This window comes from Mizuhopecten yessoensis, unplaced genomic scaffold (genome assembly GCF_002113885.1).
Source record: "Mizuhopecten yessoensis strain PY_sf001 unplaced genomic scaffold, ASM211388v2 scaffold3693, whole genome shotgun sequence".
Lineage (NCBI taxonomy): Eukaryota > Metazoa > Mollusca > Bivalvia > Pectinida > Pectinidae > Mizuhopecten > Mizuhopecten yessoensis.
Window position 1 is genome coordinate 270040 of NW_018405172.1, and position 27278 is coordinate 297317.

Sequence of the window (27278 nt, forward strand, 5' to 3'; positions counted from 1 at the left end):
GATCAACAGAGAAGGGCTTTTTCTGCTAATTTCCGCATTCACCAATATTTGAGTACAGTGAAAGTGAATGGTAGAGGAGGAAACACTCATTACTGCTTACTTCAGGACAAAGTAACTCATTACTGCTTACTTCAGGACAAAGTAACTCATTACTGCTTACTTCAGGACAAAGTAACTCATTACTGCTTACTTCAGGACAAAGTAACTCATTACTGCTTACTTCAGGACAAAGTAACTCATTACTGCTTACTTCAGGACAAAGTAACTCATTACTGCTTACTTCAGGACAAAGTAACTCATTACTGCTTAATTCAGGACAAAGTAACTCATTACCAAGCAACGAAACATCCCAGTCATTTACGATTAAAGTCAATTTGTTTTTCTTGATCATCCAAATCGTAAAGCTGTGATCGCATCATATGATTAGACGGTGATTTTTGAGGTTGGATATCCATGAGTTGTCATGACAACCGATGCTGTAATAGTATTGCCTCATGAATCAAACATGTTGCTGATGGGGACTATTTTGTGTTACGAAATAAAAAACATTGGAGATACAGTAGGGCATAATTTGATTATCTCCCCTTTAAATTCTAAGATGTTTCTTCCCTTCAAGCAATAAAGGTGTCACACCTTGTAATGCTGGATACCTGCCTAATAAACCAATTACCTGTACACCAAGCTGGGCATACGTATTAACTCCTAATTATGATAGCTTGTCAGTGGTTTTTGTCAGCAAAGATTTCAGCTGACAAGTTCTGTCCTGTCGCCTTGTTTTTTTCTTGTGTGAAGTTTCTAAACAAGAGGCATTACCAGAGCAAAACACAGACAAACAAATGAGGTTATAATTACAGAAACCTCACCGTACATCTTGTTAGTAGACTAAACTAACGAAAGCCTATCATGTTCATTATAATAGAATATAATATCTTTTTTATCACCCTTTGGAAACAGAAGTTTTCTGAGAAACATTCTTCTTAATGAGAGGGACAGTGATCAGGACTTACCTATCAGGAACGAAACTTTACAAAACAAGTAGATTCTTAAGATTCTGTAACCTTTTACCGTTTGGGCAATCTACTTATACTTCCATTTAGCTTTTTTGTCCACCAGCATGTGCCAGTTTTGAATGTTGTATGTTGGAAATGTTCTTTTTTCAACTTATTATAGAAAAAAAGATTGAATGAAAAATTACAACATTTTGCCAACAACCTTTCCTGTTTTGCTTAAGGAGGCCAGTTGCAACACAACACAACTTGTAACACTTTAAAATGCCACCTTATATTCTTCAATTGAAAAACTGTATTTACGATGCCTATTTTTAACACCAATTGGGACATCCTTAAAACTGCCCACAAAATTACAATGTCTCCTGAAGCCTATCAGTTCAAATTATCTCCCCTGAAATCTTCACTGCTGTCAAAGATCCCTATAATTAGCAACAGAAAATTCATTGTTGAAGATGTGAAGGTCCGGGACTCTCCAGCTTAGCGTACAAAGGTTGAAGAGCATTATTACATGGTCTAGGATTCAAGATGTCGTTTCTTGTACAATGACAAAATCAGATGCTTAGACGCAGATGAATAATATTAGATATTTATCCTTAATTCCATGCATTATATATATACCACCTATTTGAAGTTTTTCTGTTTCAAGCCAAATTTTCATCTTTCAGAAAAAAATCTAAGCAATCTATTTTGATCATTTGGATGATAGAAAATAGGGGTTATATGCAAAGCTAAAACAAAATTTAAAATAAAAAAATATTTTTAGGTTCATTTCTTTCTTCAAGATGATGGTAGCAAGCATCTGAACTTTAAATCAAGCATCAGGGTTTCTCTAAGGTACAAGTAATTAGCTTATCTCTCCCCCATTGCATCATAGCACAAGTGTGGCTCCCTGCCATCTCACTTTGTGGGTGGGGTTATCTCCCTTGCCCTTTCACCTTTGACCTGCACCTTTGACCTAGCACTTGAGTCTGTCGGTACCTCTGATTGCCAGTCTATAAATAGCATGGCATCTAACTGTGAGGTTTGCTTTCAACTTCTGTGTTTCTTTGAAACTGTTTTTTCGACGTTGAGATTATCACTAAGAGAGTCAGTGATAATGATTATCTAATGATGGATGTTGGGCCCAGGTCTGATTTTTAATGTATCTTTTGAATTTTATTTTGTATATCTATCAAGATTTTATATCTAGTATACCAATATGATGAAGCCAAACAACATGAATTCCTCTCATCATAACATTTTGATGATTCAATTTAATGTTTAAAGTGGAGTAAGAATTTAAATTCTATAACCCTAGCAATTGTAAAATTGAGAGTATGTCCATCAGGAATTGTCCACCAACTGTCCATAATTTGAACTATGCAGGCAGGAAAGTCAACAACCATTTTTCTAGACTTAAGTTTACATATATACATCATTATCATCCACTTTATAACAATCCACCTCTCTACTAGACTACCACGTTTCTGTTAAAGGTCTGGATCCGATCATGTGATATTTCAAATTTTATAAAAAGACAGTCTGGTGTGTTATACAAAGTCATAATGGGTATGACAGGGAATTATTTTGTCATTAGACAGAGGTTCACTATTCCAAGAGAAAAACATTCTTTCCGCTTATCTTTTGAAGGATTTGACCCATGTGTCGTGAAACAACACTGCCAGACAGGGATTCCTAATAAGTTAAACATTTTCTGCATATCTTTCAAAAATGACTGTTGACCCTGTCAGACGACTTTTGTCAGACTCTGCAGCTGGCTGTCACAAAAGATGGAAAAGATGCTCAAGATGACAGATGGGGCGTTGGACAATAGGGCTTTGTTATTGCCATGGCGATGTGATCACCGACACAAGAGCAGGTTTTGGTCTCATTACGCCTCTCTGTTGTGAAATGAGGAAAGTACTGTCCTGAAATTTGCCCAGATCTGTCTTGAATCAGTTATGGAAGCGGAACTATTCTTATGTGGTCCACACCAGGTTGTTGTGTACAAATTTGTATTCATGATGTACATTGGTCTACAGTTTATAGATACACGGCTCTACAGTTTATAGAGACATGGCTCTACAGTTAATAGATACATGGATCTACAGTTTATAGATCAATTGGTCTACAGTTTATAGATGCATGGCTCTACAGTTAATAGATACACGGCTCTACAGATTATAGATACATGGCGCTACAGTTTATAGATGCATGGCTCTACAGTTTATGGATACATGGCTCCCCATTTTTCTCAGATGGAAGTGTCTTGTACTCTCAGCTTGAAGGATTTAATGATGGACCTGCCTACCCCTCTAGTATACACAATTCATATACCAATTTTGTTACGATTTTTCTTTTCTTTAAAATTTGTCATAATTTCATTCCTTATCTTTTTCGAATGCAATCACTTCTTCCTGCTCATTGATCTCTTATCTCTGTAAGCCCTCGTTTGATTCATTCATCGTCTCAACCCTGGCCCTTGTTTAATTCATTCATCGTCTCAACCCTTGCCCTTGTTTAATTCATTCATCGTCTCAACCCTTGCCCTTGTTTAATTCATTCATCGTCTCAACCCTTGCCCTTGTTTAATTCATTCATCGTCTCAACCCTGGCCCTTGTTTAATTCATTCATCGTCTCAACCCTGGCCCTTGTTTAATTCATTCATCGTCTCAACCCTGGCCCTAGTTTTCCTGTCAATACATGGCTCTACACTTTATAGATACACGGCTCTCCAGTTTATAGATACAAGGCTCTACAGTTTATAGGTACATGGCTCTACAGCTTATAGATACACGGCACTACAGTTTATAGATCCACGGCTCTACAGTTTATGGATACATGGCTCCCCATTTTTCTCAGATGGAAGTGGCTTGGACTCTCAGCTTGAAGAATTTAATGATTGACCTGCCTACCACTCTAGTATACACAATTCATATACCAAGTTTGTTAAGATTTTACTTTTCTTTAAAATTTGTCATAATTTCATTCCTTATCTTTTTCCAATGCAATCACTTCTTCCTGCTCATTGATCTCTTATCTCTGTAAGCCCTCGTTTGATTCATTCATCGTCTCAACCCTGGCCCTTGTTTAATTCATTCATCGTCTCAACCCTGGCCCTAGTTTTGCCATCATCCTCTACAGTTTATAGGTACATGGCTCTACAGGTTATAGATACACGGCTCTGCAGTTTATAGATACAGAGCTCTACAGTTTATATATACACGGCTCTACAGATTATAGATACATGGCTCTCCAGCTTACAGATACACGGCTCTACAGTTTATAGATACATGGCTCTACAGTTTATAGATACATGGCTCCCCATTTTTCTCAGATGGAAGTGTCTTGTACTCTCAGCTTGAAGAATTTAATGATGGACCTGCCTACCACTCTAGTATACACAATTCATATACCAATTTTGTTAAGATTTTACTTTTCTTTAAAATTTGTCATAATTTCATTCCTTATCTTTTTCCAATGCAATCACTTCTTCCTGCTCATTGATCTCTTATCTCTGTAAGCCCTTGTTTGATTCATTCATCGTCTCAACCCTGGCCCTTGTTTAATTCATTCATCGTCTCAGACCTGGCCCTTGTTTGATTTATTCATCGTCTCAGCCCTGGCTCTAGTTTTGCCATCATTGTCTCAGCCCTGGCCCTAGTTTGATTCATTAATCGTCTCAACCCTGGCCCTTGTTTGATTCATTCATCGTCTCAGCTCTGGCCCTTGTTTGATTCATTCATCGTCTCGGACCTGGCCCTTGTTTGATTAATTCATCGTCTCAGTCCTGGCCCTAGTTTTCCTGTCATCGTTTCAGCCCTAGCCCTTGTTTTGCCGTCATCGTCTCAGCCCTGGCCCTAGTTTTGCCATCATCGTCTCAGCCCTGGCCCTAGTTTTCCTGTCATCATCTCAACCCTGGCCCTAGTTTTCCTGTCATCGTCTCAGCCCTGGCCCTAGTTTTCCTGTCATCGTCTCAGCCCTGGCCCTAGTTTTCCTGTCATCGTCTCAGCCCTGGCCCTAGCTTTGCCGATGTTACTTAATCTTTGGATATTCCTTCACTAAAGTTTTTCCATATACAGTATTATTGGAGTAGGGAAAATCTTAAGTTAAAAAAATCTTTTAATTCAGTATTGCTAGCTTTCCTATGTAACAAATTAAGCTAAAGAATTCCCTTAAGTACAGGAACTTCATGAAACATGGGCCAGCCGCTTTATTTCTGCCATCCACTCCGTCAGACCCGACGTAAAACACCTGACAATTTCCTAAGGAGTGTTTTGAAGTAGTAATATTACAATCTGATGGTCTTCCCAGGACACGAGTGGTCAAGTGGTCAAGACTGTCCCTTGAAAACTTGTTGTTGTAAACACCTTTAGTATCTTTCTATGTCATCTAGTACAGGTGGCTAGATATGGACACTGACCAATACATCTGCATGAACACTGGGCCCATTGTTGACCCATCCGTCATCCACCATATTAGGTCTGGGACATTCCCCATATTAGGTCCTGCTGATCAAATAAGCTAATTCCGTGACTTGAAGTCCTAACACTAGACACTGGTCAATTAGAATTCCGTGCTGCCAGCTCATAGTCATCTGAATATCCTGCAGAGTTCAATCAATCTTTGGCCATCAATTTATCACCCTGGACAATGGTCAGTATCTAACAAGAGTTATATTCAACTGGTCGATTCCTCTGCATCTGCTTTAGACATATATCAATGGTCAGTATTGAACATCAGTCATTCACAATGACCCTTGGTCACTTATCAAGGCTGATTTAATGATGCTGGTCACTTTTCACACACAATTTAATGAACTTCTGAGCATAACTTGTATAGCCGGTGTATACAATAGAGACACATATATGTACACACACACACACAATATGGAGGGTGTAATTAGATCAGAGGATGGCTACATGCTACAAAATCACCCTCAAATGGCCTGTATATGGGACAGTCTGGACATATTTACATTCTCTGAGAGATCTATAGCAATGATAATTTGGCCACTGTCTCAGCAAAGATTTAAAAGGGATGTAATTCAGTGCCATTTATTGCCAGTACACCATTGCTTTCTGTCAGGATAGGTCTAATGCAAAAGGAAAATCAATCTCTTCATCTTTCATTCTGTCCATGAACTTATCATGATAGATTTAGAATTTTGAAGTAATTACTAGATTAACCCGACTATCCTGACAACATGTGATGTTCCCGGTTTAAGTAATTACTAGATAAACCTGACTATCCTGACAACATATGATGTTCCCTGTTTAAGTAATTACTAAATAAACCCTACTATCCTCACAACATGTCATGTTCCCAGTTTAAGTAGTTACTAGATAAACCAGACCATCCTGACAACATGCCATGTTCCCAGTTTAAGTAGTTACTAGATAAACCAGACCATCCTGACAACATGCGATGTTCCTGGTTTAAGTAATTACTAGATAAACCTGACTATCCTGACAACATGTCATGTTCCCAGTTTAAGTAATTACTAGATAAACCAGACTATCCTGACAACATGTCATGTTCCCGGTTTAAGTAATTACTAGATAAACCTGACTATCCTGACAACATGTCATGTTCCCGGTTTAAGTAATTACTAGATAAACCCGACCATCCTGACAACATGTGATGTTCCTGGTTTAAGTAATTACTAGATAAACCCTACTATCCTGACAACATGTCATGTTCCCGGTTTAAGTAATTACTAGATAAACCCGACCATCCTGACAACATGTCATGTTCCCGGTCTACATTGTGATTGGTACAATGTGAACTTCCAACACCATTTGTAACATTATTATATTACTCGAAACAGATGTTCTACCTGAATTATTATAACATTTCAACTTATACCAATATTATCTCCTATTCTGAATTTATAAACAATGAAAAAGTCAAATATTCATTCTTCAACCAATGATAATAATTTTCCTACCAAAATGTACAAGATACATGTACATCTAAACCTTCACCTAACCCAGCCAGTGGAAGGTCAGACTTTCAACTACTAAAGCCGGTAATCTGATACTGCCATCAGTTATTGTCACATTTCAGAGATTTGCACATACATTTATATTGATACAAGACTGTTATCTGGGAACTCTTCTGCTTGTGGCGGCCAATTTAGGTTCTATGACAATAATCTGCAACATTGTTATGTAAATCATCACCAAATCGCCATTTGCCCGTGTCGCTCCAAGCAATATATTTTCAATCACAGTCAGTGCCTGACATTTACACCAAAGCAACAAAATGTACAAATATCTGTGGGTCTTACTGTAAAACAGTACAGTATCTGAGGGATTACAGGCTTGGTAAGATAGACAGACTTACTGTAAAACAGTACAGTATCTGAGGGATTACAGGCTGGGTAAGACAGACGTACAGTAAAACAGTACAGTATCTGAGGGATTACAGGCTGGGTAAGACAGACTAACTGTAAAACAGTACAGTATCTGAGGGATAACAGGCTGGGTAAGACGGACTTACTGTAAAACAGTACAGTATCTGAGGGATTACAGGCTGGGTAAGACAGACGTACAGTAAAACAGTACAGTATCTGAGGGATTACAGGCTGGGCAAGACAGACTTACTGTAAAACAGTTCAGTATCTGAGGGATTACAGGCTGGGTAAGACAGACGTACAGTAAAACAGTACAGTATCTGAGGGATTACAGGCTGGGGAAGACAGACTTACTGTAAAACAGTACAGTATCTGAGGGATTACAGAGGGATCATGAAGCAAAGAATGTATTCTACAATTATCTGAGAAACAAACTGGTCCACAACGGACAACCCATTTTTCCAGAGAGGATAGGGCACGCCTAGTTTACAGACAAACCAGAGAGGATATAGGGCACACCTAGTTTACAGACAAACCAGAGAGGATAGGGCACGCCTAGTTTACAGACAAACCAGAGAGGATAGGGCACGCCTAGTTTACAGACAAACCAGAGAGGATAGGGCACGCCTAATTTACAGACAAAATACACGGGCTTTTTTATGGCTGTTGATTTTTATTTGGGAATGTCATGCTTGCTTTCATCAGCCTTTGGAAGCTGTCATCCCCCCACTATAAAGGCTGATGCCATAATAGCTTAATGTCTTGGATCTCATAGCTGCAAATTTTCATTTTAGTCAAAACATTGTTTTATGACAAATTATTTTTTTAGTGTTTATGCTTCATGTTTCTCATAAATTTCCTCATCATTTCCATTTTCTGTTTTCCAAGTTCTAGATATTTTCATTAAAGCGTTATTGATTTGAATCAAATGGCACAGCTGTTCGTTAAATCCTTAATTCCTTTTAAAAGTTATTATGCAAATCTGTGGAAATTGACATTACATAATTTCCCTTGCACATTGATGCTTGTAGTACTGGGCAAGTCAGCCATACACCATAGGGTTGTTAGGTTCAATAATTATGTTTTAGTTTGAACAGCTAAGTACACAGCTGTGTCCACTACAGCCAGCATTTGCTTGACCATTTGGTAAACAAGGTGTCTAAATTGACACATTATAGAAGGTCAAGATGACCAATGGTAGTTCAAACTAAGACCTTGGGCAGTGTGAATATTATAAATAACAAGCCATCAGGCTTAGGGCCTTGGTCAATGTTCACCCTTGTGGTCAAGCTCATGGCTTTCTAGTGGTCAGAGACAAAATTACAAATAACTGGACATGTCGTGAGCAGTTCCTATTCAGGAAATTTGTAACCATTAATGCTAATGGAAGTAATACAAGCATAAGTCATCAATATTAAAGCTAGCATTATAATGCTCTTCTGCCACTGGTCAAGATAGGTGACCTTTGGTCAGTTTGACCAGTGTAATCCTCCAGCCATCTGCTAATACTTGATCCAATGCTAACAAGCAGTCAAGGAAAGATAATACCCACTGAAATAATACAATGTTGGTGTTACTTTCAATATTCTGTTGTAAGTTAAAGCTGACTACAAAACAACCATATCATAAATGACTTTAATGAAACTGAAAAGCTATGAAATTTTGCATAAAGGATTGGTTTTGGAAAATTTGTTCGGATGTTATTTTTTATGAAAATTGTATAGAGTGAGAATTTTGAGGTTTAGCAAACGTCAAAGGTTATATGTTTAGGGAATATAGAAGGGGCCCTGTGTGTATAGGGAATATAGAAGGGGCCCTGTGTGTATAGGGAATATAGAAGGGGCCCTGTGTGTATAGGGAATATAGAAGGGGCCCTGTGTGTAGAGGGAATATAGAAGGGGCCCTGTGTGTAGAGGGAATATAGAAGGGGCCCTGTGTGTAGTTATCCATCTGTTACCATGTAAACCTATAGGCCAGCCTACAGCCAGTCCCTGCTTGGTACAGGCCAAGCTAGTCCCAAATTTTATGATGATGAAAAAGAGTATAAACTTCGTCTTAATTATAATTAAGATACTTAAAAATTCCAAATACCCTGATTAAATGTGCTCCCATCTGTCCAAAATGAAAAAGATCTCACAATTAACGCGTAAATCTACAAATCTGAACATTTTCCAACCACATATACAATAATACTGCAATCTAAGTCAAGGTTTCGGCAAAATTCATTTTAGTTCTATAGGACACAATGGGATTTCATGCTAAAATCAGAACCGAACCCCAAAAAGCAATACTTCCTTTATGATACAATTATCCTGAAATTGCAATGCTGTGAAATTGTGGATGGAAGCCAGGGATCAGATGGACCCAGGCTGTTCAGGTTTGAATTCCAGCCCATTGTTCCCTAAACCCAACTGGTACACTCTATTAACATAAAGTACGAGAAAACTGCCAGATAATTACTATACACGTCTCTACACGGATACTTAAACTGAAATAAAGTCCCAACAAAATCTATACTAGAATCAATCAAGAAAAGTCTTCACTGCTTACCAAGAAAGAAAAGAAAAGAAAATAAGTTGTGTCCACATTTTTATCACAAGGATCATCCATGGTCAAGTCTAAGTAACTGGTGGACACAGGTCATTTCTCATCTGGATGGACTTCTCCGCCAACAATTTTATTGTAGTAAAAGTTAATTGGCTAAAATTCAACTTAAACTAAGTAAATATCTTCCGATAAAATGTAGCGTGGAAACATCTTCAAATATATGGCCATTAAAGTGAGCCATAATTTTTTACGATTGTTCATTTGAACAAATTTTCAACTTTCCCTCTGATCTGAAACAAATGTCAGTGTCCGTGTATTTTGTTGTGATCTCACTATGGATACTGTATTATCAATCAGACTATCCCTTCCCCCCTCTCAATTAGATATTATACCATGTAAGAAATATAAAAAGGTTTAATAAGAAGATCAAAATTTGAAGCAAATTAACAGGTCATATCCACTGATATCAATCTTGACTTTTCCCATAATAAACTTACATATTATATGTTTCATATGGGAAACCAATAGACAAACGAGGCAGGTAAAGAATACTAGCAAAGGTGATGACCTCCTGAATTAGCATTCCACATTAAAAAGTGTTATGTGTTGTTACTGTAAGAAGATCAACACATCCCAGACTGACAATGTGCACTGGGTGACCTTACTTACGACCTTGTTGAGGACTGAAGTGTGACCTTACTTACGACCTTGTCGAGGACTGAAGTGTAACCTTACTTACGACCCTGTTGAGGACTGAAGTGCGACCTTACTTACAACCCTGTTGAGGACTGAAGCGAACCTTACTTACGACCCCGTTGAGGACTGAAATTTGACCTTACTTACGACCCTGTTGAGGACTGAAGTATAACCTTACTTACGACCCTGTTGAGGACTGAAGTGTGACCTTCCTTACAACCCTGTTGAGGACTGAAGTGTGACCTTACTTACAACCCTGTTGAGGGCTGAAGTGTGACCTTACTTACAACCCTGTTGAGGACTGAAGAGTAACCTTACTTACGACCCTATTGAGGACTGAAGTGTGACCTTACTAACGACCCTATTGAGGACTGAAGTGTGACCTTACTAACGACCCTATTGAGGACTGAAGTGTGACCTTACTAACGACCCTATTGAGGACTGAAGTGTGACCTTACTTACAACCCTGTTGAGGACAGAAGCGAACCTTACTTACAGCCCTGTTGAGGACTGAAGTGTGACCTTACTTACGACCCTGTTGAGGACTGAAGTGTAACCTTACTTACGCCCCTGTTGAGAACTGAAGTGTGACCTTACTTACGACCCTGTTGAGGACTGAAGGGTGACCTTACTTACGACCCTGTTGAGGACTGAAGAGTGACCTTACTTACAACCCTGTTGAGGACTGAAGTGTAACCTTACTTACGACCCTGTTGATGACTGAAGTGTAACCTTACTTACGACCCTGTTGATGACTGAAGTGTAACCTTACTTACGACCCTGTTGATGACTGAAGTGTAACCTTACTTACGACCCTGTTGAGGACTGAAGCGAACCTTACTTACGACCCTGTTGAGGACTGAAATTTGACCTTACTTACAACCCTGTTGAGGACTGAAGCGAACCTTACTTACAGCCCTGTTGAGGACTGAAGTGTAACCTTACTTACGACCCTGTTGAGGACTGAAGTGTGACCTTACTTACGACCCTGTTGAGGACTGAAGTGTGACCTTACTTACGACCATGTTGAGGACTGAAGTGTGACCTTACTAACGACCCTATTGAGGACTGAAGTGTGACCTTACTTACGACCCTATTGAGGACTGAAGTGTGACCTTACTTACGACCCTGTTGAGGACTGAAATTTGACCTTACTTACGACCCTGTTGAGGACTGAAGTGTGACCTTACTTACGACCATGTTGAGGACTGAAGTGTGACCTTCCTAACAACCCTATTGAGGACTGAAGTGTGACCTTACTTACGACCCTGTTGAGGACTGAAGTGTGACCTTACTAACGACCTTGTTAAGGACTGAAGTGTGACCTTACTAACGACCCTATTGAGGACTGAAGTGTGACCTTACTTACGACCCTGTTGAGGATTGAAGTGTGACCTTACTTACGACCCTATTGAGGACTGAAGTGTGACCTTACTTATGTCCCTGTTGAGGACTGAAGTGTAACCTTACTTACGACCCTGTTGAGGACTGAAGTGTGACCTTACTTACGACCCTGTTGAAGACTGAAGTGAAAAGAAATCAACAACTTACAAATTCATCACATGTTCCAACCACACAACTATGTATCACCTCCGGTCCAATATTTATAGATATCAAGTAGGTTAAATATAAGATGATTTAATTATTCTGATGCCTTGGAACTCTTTAACTATGACATTTCGACCTGAGGAATCCTACACCAAGTGACTTCTGGCCCTTTATAAAAGATACACATGAAACAGTTTGAATGACTGTTATAGCCCGAAGCTTTACAAGGACTATACTCACAAAGTTCATTTTAACAAACAAGGCTCTGGGGACGTGTCACACAAAGAAGTCTTATTTGTTAATTTGATACTTCTCAGCACCCTTCCCTGATTTCCTTAACCAATACCGACAGTACACCTATTAGTGTACCTTCAAGGGGTTAATTGACCCCATCAAAGCTCGTTTGTTGATTCTTTATGTATCATTACACACCTTTGGGTGAATATTAATTTTTGATCACCTGTCAAAAGGTGTCACATTTGTTGTAGTTCCTGACCACCGCCTCTGACCACAGACTGAGAGAATGTCCCGAAGGTATTACACGGTCCGTGGAATGGGAGAAGCTATAGGTAGCCATGTGTAAGTAAGACAGAGATTATGTCTCTATAACACCAGCCATGATAAAAAAAGACACAGACTTGGTGGGTGTTCCCTCTGACGTCCTGGTCGACTGTTTAGACTTGCTGTTCCATTGATTGTGTGTGTGGTTTACTGTTGTTTTTTTACAGTTACATGATCTCATGTATCAGTAAGTTTAAATACGCTAATCAGGAAGCAAGGCAGACATTCATAAGACCAGAATATTTTTACTATCAACAAAAAATTCTCTTCAGCCTCAGTTACTTTCATTCAAGATTTAAGGTGACCTTAGAAAATCATCAGTTTTTATTTTTCAACTAAAAAAACATTTATACATCCCTGGAAAAACACCTCTTTAGTTAAAAAAAAATATCTTTAATTTTTATATTTTACAGAAACTATTTCATACTAATGAAAAAGCCTTCCAAGCTCCTGTAGACAGTATGGTATATCAGTAACAGATCTGTAGACAGTATGGTATACCAGTGCTAGAATCTGTAGACAGTATGGTACACCAGTGATAGAATCTGTAGACAGAATGGTATACCAGTAATAGAATCTGTACACAGTATGGTATACCAGTAATAGAATCTGTACACAGTATGGTATACCAGTAATAGAATCTGTACACAGTATGGTATACCAGTAATAGAATCTGTACACAGTATGGTATACCAGTAATAGAATCTGTAGACAGAATGGTATACCCGTGATAGAATCTGTAGACAGTATGGGATACCAGTGATAGAATCTGTAGACTGTATGGTATACCAGTAATAGAATCTGTAGACAGTATGGTATACCAGTAACAGATCTGTAGACAGTATGGTACACCAGTAATAGAATCTTTAGACAGTATGGTATACCAGTGATAGAATCTGTAGACAGTATGGTATACCAGTGATAGAATCTGTAGACAGTATGGTATACCAGTGATAGAATCTGTAGACAGTATGGTATACCAGTGATAGAATCTGTAGACAGTATGGTATACCAGTGATAGAATCTGTAGACAGTATGGTATACCAGTGATAGAATCTGTAGACAGTATGGTATACCAGTGATAGAATCTGTAGACAGTATGGTATACCAGTGATAGAATCTGTAGACAGTATGGTATACCAGTGATAGAATCTGTAGACAGTATGGTATACCAGTGATAGAATCTGTAGACAGTATGGTATACCAGTGATAGAATCTGTAGACAGTATGGTATACCAGTGATAGAATCTGTAGACAGTATGGTATACCAGTGATAGAATCTGTAGACAGTATGGTATACCAGTGATAGAATCTGTAGACAGTATGGTATACCAGTGATAGAATCTGTAGACAGTATGGTATACCAGTGATAGAATCTGTAGACAGTATGGTATACCAGTGATAGAATCTGTAGACAGTATGGTATACCAGTGATAGAATCTGTAGACAGTATGGTATACCAGTGATAGAATCTGTAGACAGTATGGTATACCAGTGATAGAATCTGTAGACAGTATGGTATACCAGTAATAGAATCTGTAGACAGTATGGTACACCAGTGATAGAATCTGTAGACAGTATGGTATACCAGTGATAGAATCTGTAGACAGTATGGTATACCAGTAATAGAATCTGTAGACAGTATGGTATACTGTAAGTATTCGTGTTACCAATATATTTCATTGTACTAATTTGGTGATAAATCTTCCAATGTAGATTTATTAAATATCCAATCACTGACCATCATAGACATACAAAAATAGTCGCTCCACAAACTAGTAACCCATTCTTTTATTCAAACCTACTCATCATTAATGTAGTTTATTCAGTAATTTACAGATCTTTTAAATCTCTGGAAAGGTTGAGGCCATTATTTTTGTCACATCAACCTATCATGCTGTTAAAACTTTTCATAAAACCACTGTCAGTGTGGAAAACGGTGTAACCTAGTCCTAAACCACTGTCAGTGTGGAAAACGGTGTAACCAATTCTAGTCTTAAACCACTGTCAGTGTGGAAAACGGTGTAACCTAGTCATAAACCACTGTCAGTGTGGAAAATGGTGTAACCAATTCTAGTCCTAAACCACTGTCAGTGTGGAAAACGGTGTAACCTAGTCCTAAACCACTGTCAGTGTGGAAAACGGTGTAACCTAGTCCTAAACCACTGTCAGTGTGGAAAACGGTGTAACCAATTCTAGTCCTAAACCATCGGAAAGTTTCTAGTAACTACAGAGTTGTCAAGGCAGACTCTAACAAGGAATCCAACATCAAAGACCAGAACAGATACCATTACTTTGTAACAATGGAAACTCACAATGGAGTTTTCTTCTTCAATAAACTGTAAGAATGGACCAATGAAAACCCGAGCCCAATTTGTAAACAAAAGATAAACTTAAAGAATGGACCAATGAAAGGTGATACGCTTTGTAAACAAAGACCCTCACAGCAAGGGGTGGCTAAACAGTCAAAATGGTGCAACCATGTAGGGAGAACATTGAATTAGTGGAGCGACCAGTGTCATGGAAACCTTTAGGGGTCACTAGGACCCTTCTTCATTAGAGCCACATAACTGGGAATTACCTAGGCTTTGGCTGACTGGAGCCACGCAGGCTACCTAATAGGTAGTTTGAATACATCTAATTGCCCAAAACTTTACACATGTATCTTTACCGTTATATAGCGTCTGTCACACGCTGACACCCCGTCAGAAGAACAGCCTTTTTATATATCATACCATGGGACAAGGATTTTATTTCATTTGAAGCTACACAACATATGCTGAGAATTTATTTGATTCAAGATGACTAATAATTTACAGACATAGTTTTTATATGCAGCAGATGGATAAATGCTCCAAGAATTTCATATTTACATTAGAATAAATACGCATTATATTTAGCATATATAATCTTGCAGAATAGCTTGATTTATTATAATCCATTTAGCTTAAATCAGACTCATGTGTTCTGAAAATAACTTACACATTAATGATTATATAACTTTAGACATTCTCAGACAAAAAATGTCTGTTAAAATAAATTTCTCCAGTTATTCAAATTCCTGGGAATATATTTATTGTGGTAAAACTAAAACTAATGCAAAAAAGGGAATTTAGACAACTAAAATGACATTTCTACATAAATAGCTGACAATTGTACATATACACTAGACCAATAACTTTATCAATAAAATCATTTTTATAGCTGTAGCACTATAAAAGCTGAAGTTTGACATTTTTATTTGGACCTGCCGGCACTGCATTGTGTGAATGCTATCCTTGTGTTTATTAGGCCACACCAAACACATGGTGCACCGGTCAGTTGCTTATCCTTGTGACAGAATGACCAATGGTCAGTGGTGTGAGTGAGTGGAGCCCTGTCACTCTGACCACTGACCAGATGACAGGTATGTTAATCTCCCCCTAGTCAGAAACACACCACTAGGGGGAACCTGTGTAAACCACCACACTATTTAGTGCAGTGATGTATGGTCCCTAACTCCAGCCCATCCATCATGGACTAACAGTCATATCTCATGGCCCCTTAATCCCCCAGGTCATTCATCATTTCTCTAAGGGCCAATACATCAGGGGTAAAAGACCTGTATAGGGTCCAGACGTGCTGAAGGCTTTACGGGTAGGTCGGTTAACATTGCCATGTGTTCTTGACCTGTGAAAACATATCATGCATTAGACGACATGGCTAGCTGGCTTTAAAGATACAAGTAGTACACGTGCTGTATAGACTCAGGGTGTCTGAAAAACTCTTAATGACTTCAGACTACTGACCATAAATCAAAAATACATATTACCTACTGTTATCCTATTAGTGTTCCACACCTCTCAAGACAGAATCGACAAGACCCCCATCACCTTGAGAGCAAAGACCTCCACATTACAACCGTCAACGTGTGAGATCAGAGACTGGAGTCTTCCTTGATTTAGGAAGAAATGAAAAAAACATATCTTTCTAGACATGGGGCGAAAAGAAAAAATGTTTATCATTAGCTAACAAGACACATTTAGCTGATTAGCTGGCTTACTTGAATGGATAGTCTAGGGGTCTGGTATCAATCTATGTCCCACCGCGAATGTTATAGTGGTCACAGTTGTGATGGGAACAAGTTGTCTTGTGTCCCAACAATTATAAACAACTCCCATCTCCTGGACCCAAAATGTCCAACTTCATTCCCATCATTTCTTGACAGCTTGATTGTATTATGGTTCATGGTTGAAAAACATTCCAGGAATCGTTAATGAGAAATTCTTCTTGAGAAAGCAGAAATTCTAAGATTCTCTGTATGACTTTACAGATCATTAAGCTCTGCTGAATTACCCACACAGCTTTATAGGACCCACAGGTCAACTTTACAATGCCAAGACCCCAGGTTTTATAATAAACTGAACCATTTAACAAAGGAGAAACAAATTTGCTCCAATATAATACACAAAGTTAAATTATAGCTTACCAATTCACAGAGCCAATTTAATGATGTACTATATAACTGCGATCACTGACTGTATTCCTTGACTACTTTGACAACATGGGAACTGATGTTCATTGCTATTAGAAACCTAAATGCCAATCTAGTCTGAGTTTGTATGTCAGCACCTTTTTAACTTCCAAGCTCTCCCTCCAAGAGGCAAGGAAATTCAAGATGTACTTGTAGATATGTAAACCCCGGTACGAATTACCTGAACGTGAGCATACAAATTGCCACCCTCGCCAAACATGAGGTAAACTTGTACAGGTGGGTGGGAGCCTGTAGGAACAGCTTAGGCTGGGGCCTCGACAGCGCACACACACGTACACAGAGTTGCACTCTCTGCTCCAATTCTGGAAGTTCTCCAGACATCAAAAATGTGCCAATTTAGATGAAAAGCGGGTCAGAATTACCATACAATCTATAACTTTATCCTTGAAATTGCGATAACTTCTGGGAAGAAGATATAGAATATCCTAAAATGTACACAGAACATGCACAGGAAGGTACTGTCGACATGGTTGGCATGGTTATGCAGTCGCAAGAACAGGGTAAGGAACATTTAAAAAAGAATCAATATTGCATTTTACATAAAATAAAAAACATTAGTACAAGTTTATATAGATAAGAGTAAACAAAAACATATGATAGGATCTGTGAGGCTAGAACCACTAGGGCCTGACTGACATCGTTTAGTGTATACACGCAAACTGAAACTTCAGGAAGCAGACGGATGATGTTAGATAATAATTAAGATTACCGAAGCACATTATATAGATCTGGTGAGACACCAAAGGACCCACATTATATATATCTGGTGAGAAACCAAAGGACCCACATTACATAGATCTGGTGAGACACCAAATGACTCACATTACATAGATCTGGTGAGACACCAAATGACTCACATTATATTGATCTGGTGAGACACCAAAGGACTCACATTATATAGATCTTGTGAGACACCAAAGGACCCACATTATATAGATCTGGTTAGACACCAAAGGACCCACAATATATATATCTGGTGAGAAACCAAAGGACCCACATTACATAGATCTGGTGAGACACCAAAGGACTCACATTATATAGATCTGGTGAGACACCAAAGGACTCACATTATATAGATCTTGTGAGAAACCAAAGGACTAACATTACATAGATCTGGTGAGACACCAAAGGACCCACATTATATAGATCTGGTGAGACACCAAAGGACCCACATTATATATATCTGGTGAGAAACCAAAGGACCCACATTACATAGATCTGGTGAGACACCAAATGACCCACATTACATAGATCTGGTGAGATACCAAAGGACTCACATTATACAGATCTGGTGAGAAACCAAAGGACTCACATTACATAGATCTGGTGAGACACCAAAGGACCCACATTACATAGATCTGGTGAGACACAACTCTTTTTACTTTGTTTACTCATGGTAATTCATTGAGGTGGTTCCTGAAAGTTTATTTCATTTAAATGTTTACTGATTAAAAGTTTCTTACTGTAAGTGGTTAAGACAATACCTTGACCTTTGTTGTGTGGGGTGAATATAGGAACGAGAAAAGTCCTTGATATTTGTTGTGTGGGGTGAGTATAGGGACGAGAATATTCCTTGACCTTCGTTGTGTGGGGGGAGTATAGGGACGAGAATAGTGCTTGACCTTTGTTGTGTGGGGTGAGTATAGGGACGAGAATAGTCCTTGACCTTTGTTGTGTGGGGTGAATATAGGAACGAGAACAGTCCTTGATATTTGTTGTGTGGGGTGAGTATAGGGACGAGAATAATCCTTGACCTTTGTTGTGTGGGGTGAGTATAGGAACGAGAACAGTCCTTGATATTTGTTGTGTGGGGTGAGTATAGGGACGAGAGTAGTCCTTGACCTTTGTTGTGTGGGGTGAGTATAGGAACGAGAATAGTCCTTGACCTTCGTTGTGTGGGGTGAGTATAGGGACAAGAATAGTCCTTGACCTTTGTTGTGTGGGGTGAATATAGGAACGAGAACAGTCCTTGATCTTTGTTGTGTGGGGTGAGTATAGGAACGAGAAAAGTCCTTAACTTTGTTGTGTGGGGTGAGTATAGGGACGAGAATAGTTCTTGACCTTTGTTGTGTGGGGTGAGTATAGGAACGAGAAAAGTCCTTAACTTTGTTGTGCGGGGTGAGTATAGGGACGAGAATAGTTCTTGACCTTTGTTGTGTGGGGTGAGTGTAGGAACAAGAATAGTCCTTGACCTTTGTTGTGTGGGGTGAGTATAGGGACGAGAATAGTCCTTGACCTTTGTTGTGTGGGGTGAGTATAGGAACGAGAAAAGTCCTTGACCTTTGTTGAGTGGGGTGAGTATAGGGACAAGAAAGTCCTTGACTTTGTTGTGTGGGGTGAGTATAGGGACGAGAATAGTCCTTGACCTTTGTTGTGTGGAGTGAGTATAGGAACGAGAAAAGTCCTTAACTTTGTTGTGTGGGGTGAGTATAGGGACGAGAAAAGTCCTTGACCTTTGTTGTGGGGCGAGTAACAGGTGAAGCCAAGACCTGTACTTTCATTGTGTGGGAAGACTAATGGGTGAAGACTAGACCTTGACCTATGTTCTCTGTTTTGTGGGGAGAATAAGGAAGCAGAAAAAGTCCTTTGTTCTCTGTTTTGTGGGGAGAATAAGGAAGCAGATAAAGACCTTTGTTCTGTTTTGTGGGGAGAATAAGGAAGCAGAAAAAGACCTTTGTTCTCTGTTTTGTGGGGAGAATAAGGAAGCAGAAAAAGACCTTTGTTCTCTGTTTTGTGGGGAGAATAAGGAATCGACAGAAGACCTTCACTTTTATTGTGTTGTGAGATTAGGAGGTGAACACAAAAATTTAGACATTTGTTTGAGGGACAAAACCTTAGGAAAATGGAATGAACACCTTGTGGAAGGTGGGACTTAGGGAGAATGGGATGATGACCTTGTGGAAGGTGGGACTTAGGGAGAATGGAATGAACACCTTGTGGAAGGTGGGACTTGGGGAGAATGGGATGATGACCTTGTGGAAGGTCGGACTTGGGGAGAATGGGATGATGACCTTGTGGAAGGTCGGACTTGGGGAGAATGGGATGTTGACCTTGAGATGAGAGGACAAAGAATATGGGAAAGGGAGCAATGACCTAGAAAGGAGGGGTGTTTGTTATATGTGTAGAATATCACACCAACACATCCCATATGGAATGGGGAATGTTCTCATACTGGGAGCTATGTCTATGTATCTGTGATAAAGGCAAAATGTTTGTTTTACACAGGTCTGACATTCTCTGCTATCTTTACATTTTCTTGAAGTGATTAGGCCAGGAGGCTGAAACTAAACCTCCATGATGACCAGGAAACCATGTTGATGACCATACAAGCAGTCTGATGACTGCCTGAAGAGGAGAGACCCTGCCCCCCTCATAAACAGCAGAGTGTCGAGTAGGAGTGAAGGAGATTTGGTTGGGTTCCAGTTTGTGTTTAGGTATGGTTGGTCAGCAATGTCCAGTTACAATTACTTTCATTACTGCTAGTTTTCCAAACTCCAAAATATACATCATCAGTATACTGTTTAATAAATGGAACAGTTAAACAAATAAGCCTGTTATAGAAAAACACATGTCACCCCTCTCATAAAGCAGTTTAACTGGCTAATTATACCGTTCTTAAGTATTTATTCACCATGAAAATCCTGCAAATAAACTTAATTATTTGATATTTTACAGTAAACGATATGAAAAATATCTGTAGAAAAAACACACCATGACACTGATGAGGTGAATAGGGTCAGATCAGATTCCTCTCTCTCAATCGCAGGCCTATCTCCGCCATGTTTGTCTGGATAAAAACACACGTTGCCCAGTCATCAACGGTCCAACACATGGTTAAATTACTCCCGCAGTGATCATTCTCAGCTAGTGTTTTTCGATATCACAGCGTGGTCATTTACAGCTAAGGTTTGGGCTACAATTGTGGGTTTTCACTGACCTTCTGACCCTTGATAAACGTGAGAGACCACATGCTGACAACTGTAATAATATCTGGGAATATTTTTAAATTATCTTGTAAGTATATTTTTTCAGTAAGTTACCCTATTAATTTTCACAATATTGTTTCTTAATTCCAACCAATCAACACATATACAAAACAGATCTTGTTTCCAAAAATGATAGATGGCTTCAAAGTTTTGCTTGAATTCTGCTGACTGAGCATTTGAGTTATTTAGCCTGTTACCTTGATTTCTGATCATGTTAATCCACTACATGTACCTGATCAAGGTAAAGCACAGTTAAAACAATTGAAGAAAAATTGGGAAACCATATGAAAGTACACTTTAATGCATCAATTCCAAATCCCAAACATATCTTTGTGTAATGTTTGTAGTCCAAATATCATGAACCATTCTATATGGGTATTAAAATAAACTTAAATGAGCTAAAAGATTCCAAGGTTGAAAAAGGAGGAAATAAAAAACCTAACAAGGAAGGAAAACATGTGGCTAGATACTATCTGGTCCCTTGCTGGCCCGTCAGTCCAGACAACAGACTGGTCGGTCTAGTTCAGCCAAGACAACAGACTGGTCGGTCTAGTTCAGTCGAGACAACAGACTGGTCGGTCTACAGACAACAGAATGGTCAGTCTAGTTCAGTCCAGACAACAGACTGGTCGGTCTAGTTCAGCCCAGACAACAGACTGGTCGGTCCTGTCAGGCCTAACTCAGCCCAGATTACAGACTGGTCGGTCCTGTCAGGCCTAACTCAGCCCAGACAACAGACTGGTCGGTCCTGTCAGGCCTAACTCAGCCCAGACAACAGACTGGTCGGTCCTGTCAGGCCTAGTTCAGCCAAGCCAACAGACTGGTCGGTCCTGTCAGGCCTAGCTCAGCCCAGACAACAAACTGGTTGGCCTAGCTCAGTCCAGACAACAGACTGGTCAACCTAGGTCAGCCGAGACAACAGACTGGTCAGCCTAGCTCGCTCAGTTCAGACAATAGTCTGGTCGGCCTAGCTCAGTCCAGACAACAGACTGATCGGCCTAGCTCAGTCCAGACAACAAACTGGTAGGCCTAGCTCAGTCCAGACAACAGACTGATCGGCCTAGCTCAGTCCAGACAACAGACTGGTCAACCTAGGTCAGCCCAGACAACAGACTGGTCAGTGCTGTCAGGCCTAACTCAGCCCAGACAACAGACTGATCGGTCCTGTCAGTCCTAGTTCAGCCCAGACAACAGACTGGTGGGTCCTGTCAGGCCTAGCTCAGCCCAGACAACGGACTGGTCAACCTAGGTCAGTCCAGACAACAGACTGGTCAGCCTAGGTCAGCCCAGACAACAGACTGGTCAGTGCTGTCAGGCCTAACTCAGCCCAGACAACAGACTGATCGGTCCTGTCAGTCCTAGTTCAGCCTAGACAACAGACTGGTCGGTCCTGTCGGGCCTAGTTCAGCCCAGACAACAGACCGGTCGGTCCTGTCAGGCCTAGTTCATCCCATACAACAGACTGGTCGGTCCTGTCATGCCTAACTCCGCCCAGACAACAGACTGGTCAGTCATGTCAGGCCTAACTCAGCCCAGACAACAGACTGGTCGGTGTAGTTCAGCCCAGACAACAGACTGGTTGGTCCTGTCAGGCCTAGCTCAGCCCAGACAACAAACTGGTTGGCCTAGCTCAGTCCAGACAACAGACTGGTCAACCTAGGTCAGTCCAGACAACAGACTGGTCAGCCTAGCTCGCACAGTCCAGACAACAGACTGGTCAACCTAGCTCAGCCCAGACAACAGACTGGTTAGTCATGTCAGGCCTAACTCAGCCCAGACAACAGACTGGTCGGTTTAGTTCAGCCCAGACAACAGACTGGGCGGTCCTGTCAGGCCTAGCTCAGCCCCGACAACAGACTGGTCGGTCCTGTCATGCCTAACTCCGCCCAGACAACAGACTGGTCAGTCATGTCAGGCCTAACTCAGCCCAGACAACAGACTGGTCGGACCTGTCAGGCCTAGCCCAGCCCAGACAACAGACTGGTCGGTGTAGTTCAGCCCAGACAACAGACTGGTCGTTCCTGTCAGGACTCGTTCAGCCCAGACAACAGACTGGTCAGTGCTGTCAGGCCTAACTCAGCCCAGACAACAGGCTGGTCAGTCCTGTCAGGTCTAGTTCAGCCAAGACAACAGACTGGTCGGTCTAGTTCAGCCCAGACAACAGACTGGTTGGTCCTGTCAGGCCTAGCTCAGCCCCGACAACAGACTGGTCGGTCCTGTCATGCCTAACTCCGCCCAGACAACAGACTGGTCAGTCATGTCAGGCCTAACTCAGCCCAGACAACAGGCTGGTCAGTCCTGTCAGGTCTAGTTCAGCCAAGACAACAGACTGGTCGGTCCTGTCGGGCCTAGCTCAGCCCAGACAACAGACTGGTCAACCTAGGTCAGTCCAGACAACAGACTGGTCAGCCTAGCTCGCTCAGTCCAGACAACAGACTGGTCAACCTAGGTCAGCCCAGACAACAGACTGGTCAGCCTAGCTCGCTCAGTCCAGACAATAGACTGGTCGGCCTAGCTCAGTCCAGACAACAAACTGGTTGGCCTAGCTCAGTCCAGACAACAGACTGGTCGGCCTAGCTCAGTCCAGACAACAGACTGGTCGGCCTAGCTCAGTCCAGACAACAGACTGGTCGGACCTGTCAGGCCTAAGCTCCAATAACAGCTCATCTGCACACATTCTGTGGTTTGTGTCAGAACAGATAACAGCCTAGCTGTCTGTTGATTAGTGAGGAACACCTTGTACATCAAGGATTATACAGATCAACGCCAGAACAAAACTACTGAAGTATGTACGGATTGTACAAATCAGGAATGACAAAAACATTGCGATAAACAATCCATTCAGTTTTACAAAAAATGACTTTATGGAAGCAAAATCAGAATTTGTTCAGTAAACCTACCACAAGATATTTTTTGTGTAAATTTTGCTGCTTGCAATTTTTTTCTATTTAAATGTCTATATTTCATGCATAAATGCTAAAAGAAAAATTGTAGGCAATGAGAAACACAACAAATGGTAATGATCTAAAACATATTCAGTCATACATTCAACAAGCATGTGTGCTGAAGACCTCTTTGCTATGATCAATCACATTTAAACCTTACTACATACCTGTTATTATAGAGCCAAAATATTAAAAGTCTTTTAGAAAAACACTATACCAATGTGTTTGATATTATGAATACCTTTAAAATGAACTAACAGGAAACAGGAAGTAGAAGACTAACGCAGTAAATGATCTCCCCTCCAGATTATAAGCAGATGAGGAGGTTGCCATGCAGAGATGTAATATCACAAATGCGTGTATTTTTGACGGTGTATTTCTGACAGTACTGAAGGTCAACCTGCCTGTTAAACCATTTTGATAGGGTGGTTTGAATTACAAAAATAGTAGATATTCAACACCTTAAAGCTCTACAGCAGACAATAAAAACAACCCTATAGTAACCAGCCAACACACCCTCCAGGATTGGGCAAGCTGAAGGGACGCTGATACCGTCCAGGATTGAGCAAGCTGAAGGGACGCAGATACCGTCCAGGGTTGGGCAAGCTGAAGGGACGCAGATACAGTCCAGGATTGGGCAAGCTGAAGGGACACAGATACCGTCCAGGATTGGGCAAGATGAAGGGACACAGGTACCGTCCAGGATTGGGCAAGCTGACGGGACGCAGATACCGTCCAGGATTGAGAAAGCTGAAGGGACGCAGATACCGTCCAGGAGTGGGCAAGCTGAAGGGACGCAGATACCGTTCAGGATTGAGCAAGCTGAAGGGACGCAAATACCGTCCAGGATTGAGCAAGCTGAAGGAACGCAGATACCGTCCAGGATTGAGCAATCTGAAGGGACGCAGATACCGTCCAGGAGTGGGCAAGCTGAAGGGACGCAGATACCGTTCAGGATTGAGCAAGCTGAAGGGACGCAGCTACCGTCCAGGATTGGGCAAGCTGAAGGGAGGCAGATACCGTCCAGGATTGGGCAAGCTGAAGGGGCGCTGATACCGTCCAGGATTGAGCAAGCAGAAGGGACGCAGATACCGTCCAGGATTGGGCAAACTGAAGGGACGCAGATACCGTCCAGGATTTAGCAAGCTGAAGAGACGCAGATACCGTCCAGGATTGAGCAATCTGAAGGGACGCAGATACCGTCCAGGATTGTGCAAGCTGAAGGGACGCAGATACCGTCCAGGGTTGGGCAAGCTGAAGGGACGCAGATACCGGCCAGGATTGGGCAAGCTGAAGGGACGCTGTTACCGTCCAGGATTGAGCAAGCTGAAGGAACGCAGATACCGTCCAGGATTGAGCAATCTGAAGGGACGCAGATACCGTCCAGGATTGTGCAAGCTGAAGGGACGCAGATACCGTCAAGGATTGGGCAAGCTGAAGGGACGCAGAAACCGTCCAGGATTGGGCAAGCTGAAGGGGCGCTGATACCGTCCAGGATTGAGCAAGCTGTAGGGACGCAGATACCGTCCAGGATTGAGAAAGCTGAAGGGACGCAGATACCGTTCAGGATTGAGCAAGCTGAAGGGACGCAAATACCGTCCAGGATTGAGCAAGCTGAAGGGACGCAGATACCGTCCAGGATTGGGCAAGCTGAAGGGACGCAGTACTAATGACACTGTTTTACTTGACTTGTGGTGTCTTCCCTTGATGAATTAAGTTCTAGACTTTTCCCGAGTGGATAATCTTGGTGGCCATGCCAACAGAATGACTGACACCAATGGTTACAAATTATTCTTTCCTTTTTAAAAGTCTTCCCTTTTTATCTATCTGTACACAGAAACATTTCTTTCCTGCCAATCACTACATAATGCCTGCATCCGTTTACCAGTAGACGTTATATGTACCAAGTCTATATGCACAGAAGCATTTGTCTGAAAGTAAACATTGAATAATCATTGCAGCATCATGTATCGTAGACTTGTGGACTCGAAAACATGACCTACACGACCTGAAATGACACTTTCATTTCTATTCAGACATGTGGTAACAACCAAACTGATAAAAGACAACTTGTGTCTTCATTAGTGTGTTTTTAGACAGAAGTAGTGAGGAAGTAACGTAGGCTGTATCACCCTGCTACTGTAAACCTAAAACAGATTTCATGAATGTTTTGGTCAAGGAAAATGAAAGACAGGTCCAAAAGGATGTGATTTTCATTGTAACTGCTAAAATGAACTATAAATAAAATGAACAGCTTTGTCATGTAATGAGAACAGAAGGGAGATGATTGAGAATAGTTGTGTAAATCTGTGTCAGAAGACCCAGCATTACAAGAGTGAACAACTGTGAAGTCTCACTGCCCTGTCACTGGCTGCTGGTATCACGGCTACATTTGATCCCTCCCCTAATGAGACATACAACAGAAAGCACAACAACGGCTTCCCCAGCAGACTGGTAAACTACCTTGTGTGTGCAACTGTGCATAGCTGTTCAGGAATTTGTTACAAAACTACACCCAAGTCTTGTGTTTCAATGATTGTTTGACTTTTTGTGAAATGAAATCTTCAGGTCAAAACGTCACCAGGGCCTGAAGGATAAAGTTGTTGTGTTTCAGTGAATTTTGAACTTTTTGTGAAAGTTAACCTAAACTCTTAAGGTTGAAAGGCCACAAATGTCTGCATGACCTGTAGCTAAACTAATACTCTTTGAAGAGTAAAACAAGGAACTGATGTGGTTGAAATTTTGCTTAGGTGATGTAAAAAGGAGTATTATATAGAATTGTGAAGTTAATTGATAACTTACAGTCAGCAGCATCACTTCAACACTTCAAATGTAACATTTCACTTACCTGAAAAAAACACAAAAGCATAAAATAAACAACTATTTATGATCAAGTTTTACATGATAATGAGGCAAACCTATTTCTTTAATAACAATGTATATAATATGTTATTGAACATAATTTGGAGGTAATGGGCTGACTATATTATATAGTGGTAAATTAAGATGGAGTCCGGCTATCACTATAAAAGCTGTTTCAGTGAATGCAGTCGTTATTTAATGTTATCTGTCAAGGAAAATATCTAGGAGGTCAATCTCTCCCTTCAAGAATT

The 27278-nt window shown here is 40.7% G+C and overlaps 1 protein-coding gene across 4 annotated transcripts in view; it reads right to left on the reverse strand.

Moving 5' to 3' along the window:
* Positions 1-27278, reverse strand: part of LOC110447955 (discoidin domain-containing receptor 2-like) — a 209302-nt gene that overhangs the window by 115915 nt on the left and 66109 nt on the right. For 2 of the 4 annotated variants that reach the window (XM_021493956.1, XM_021493955.1), the window contains exon 2: positions 26968-27013. The exons of the other annotated variants lie outside the window; for them this stretch is intronic. The gene's annotated coding sequence lies outside the window, so the exon portion shown is untranslated. The remainder of the gene's footprint in view (positions 1-26967; positions 27014-27278) is intronic. 4 annotated transcript variants of the gene reach the window in all.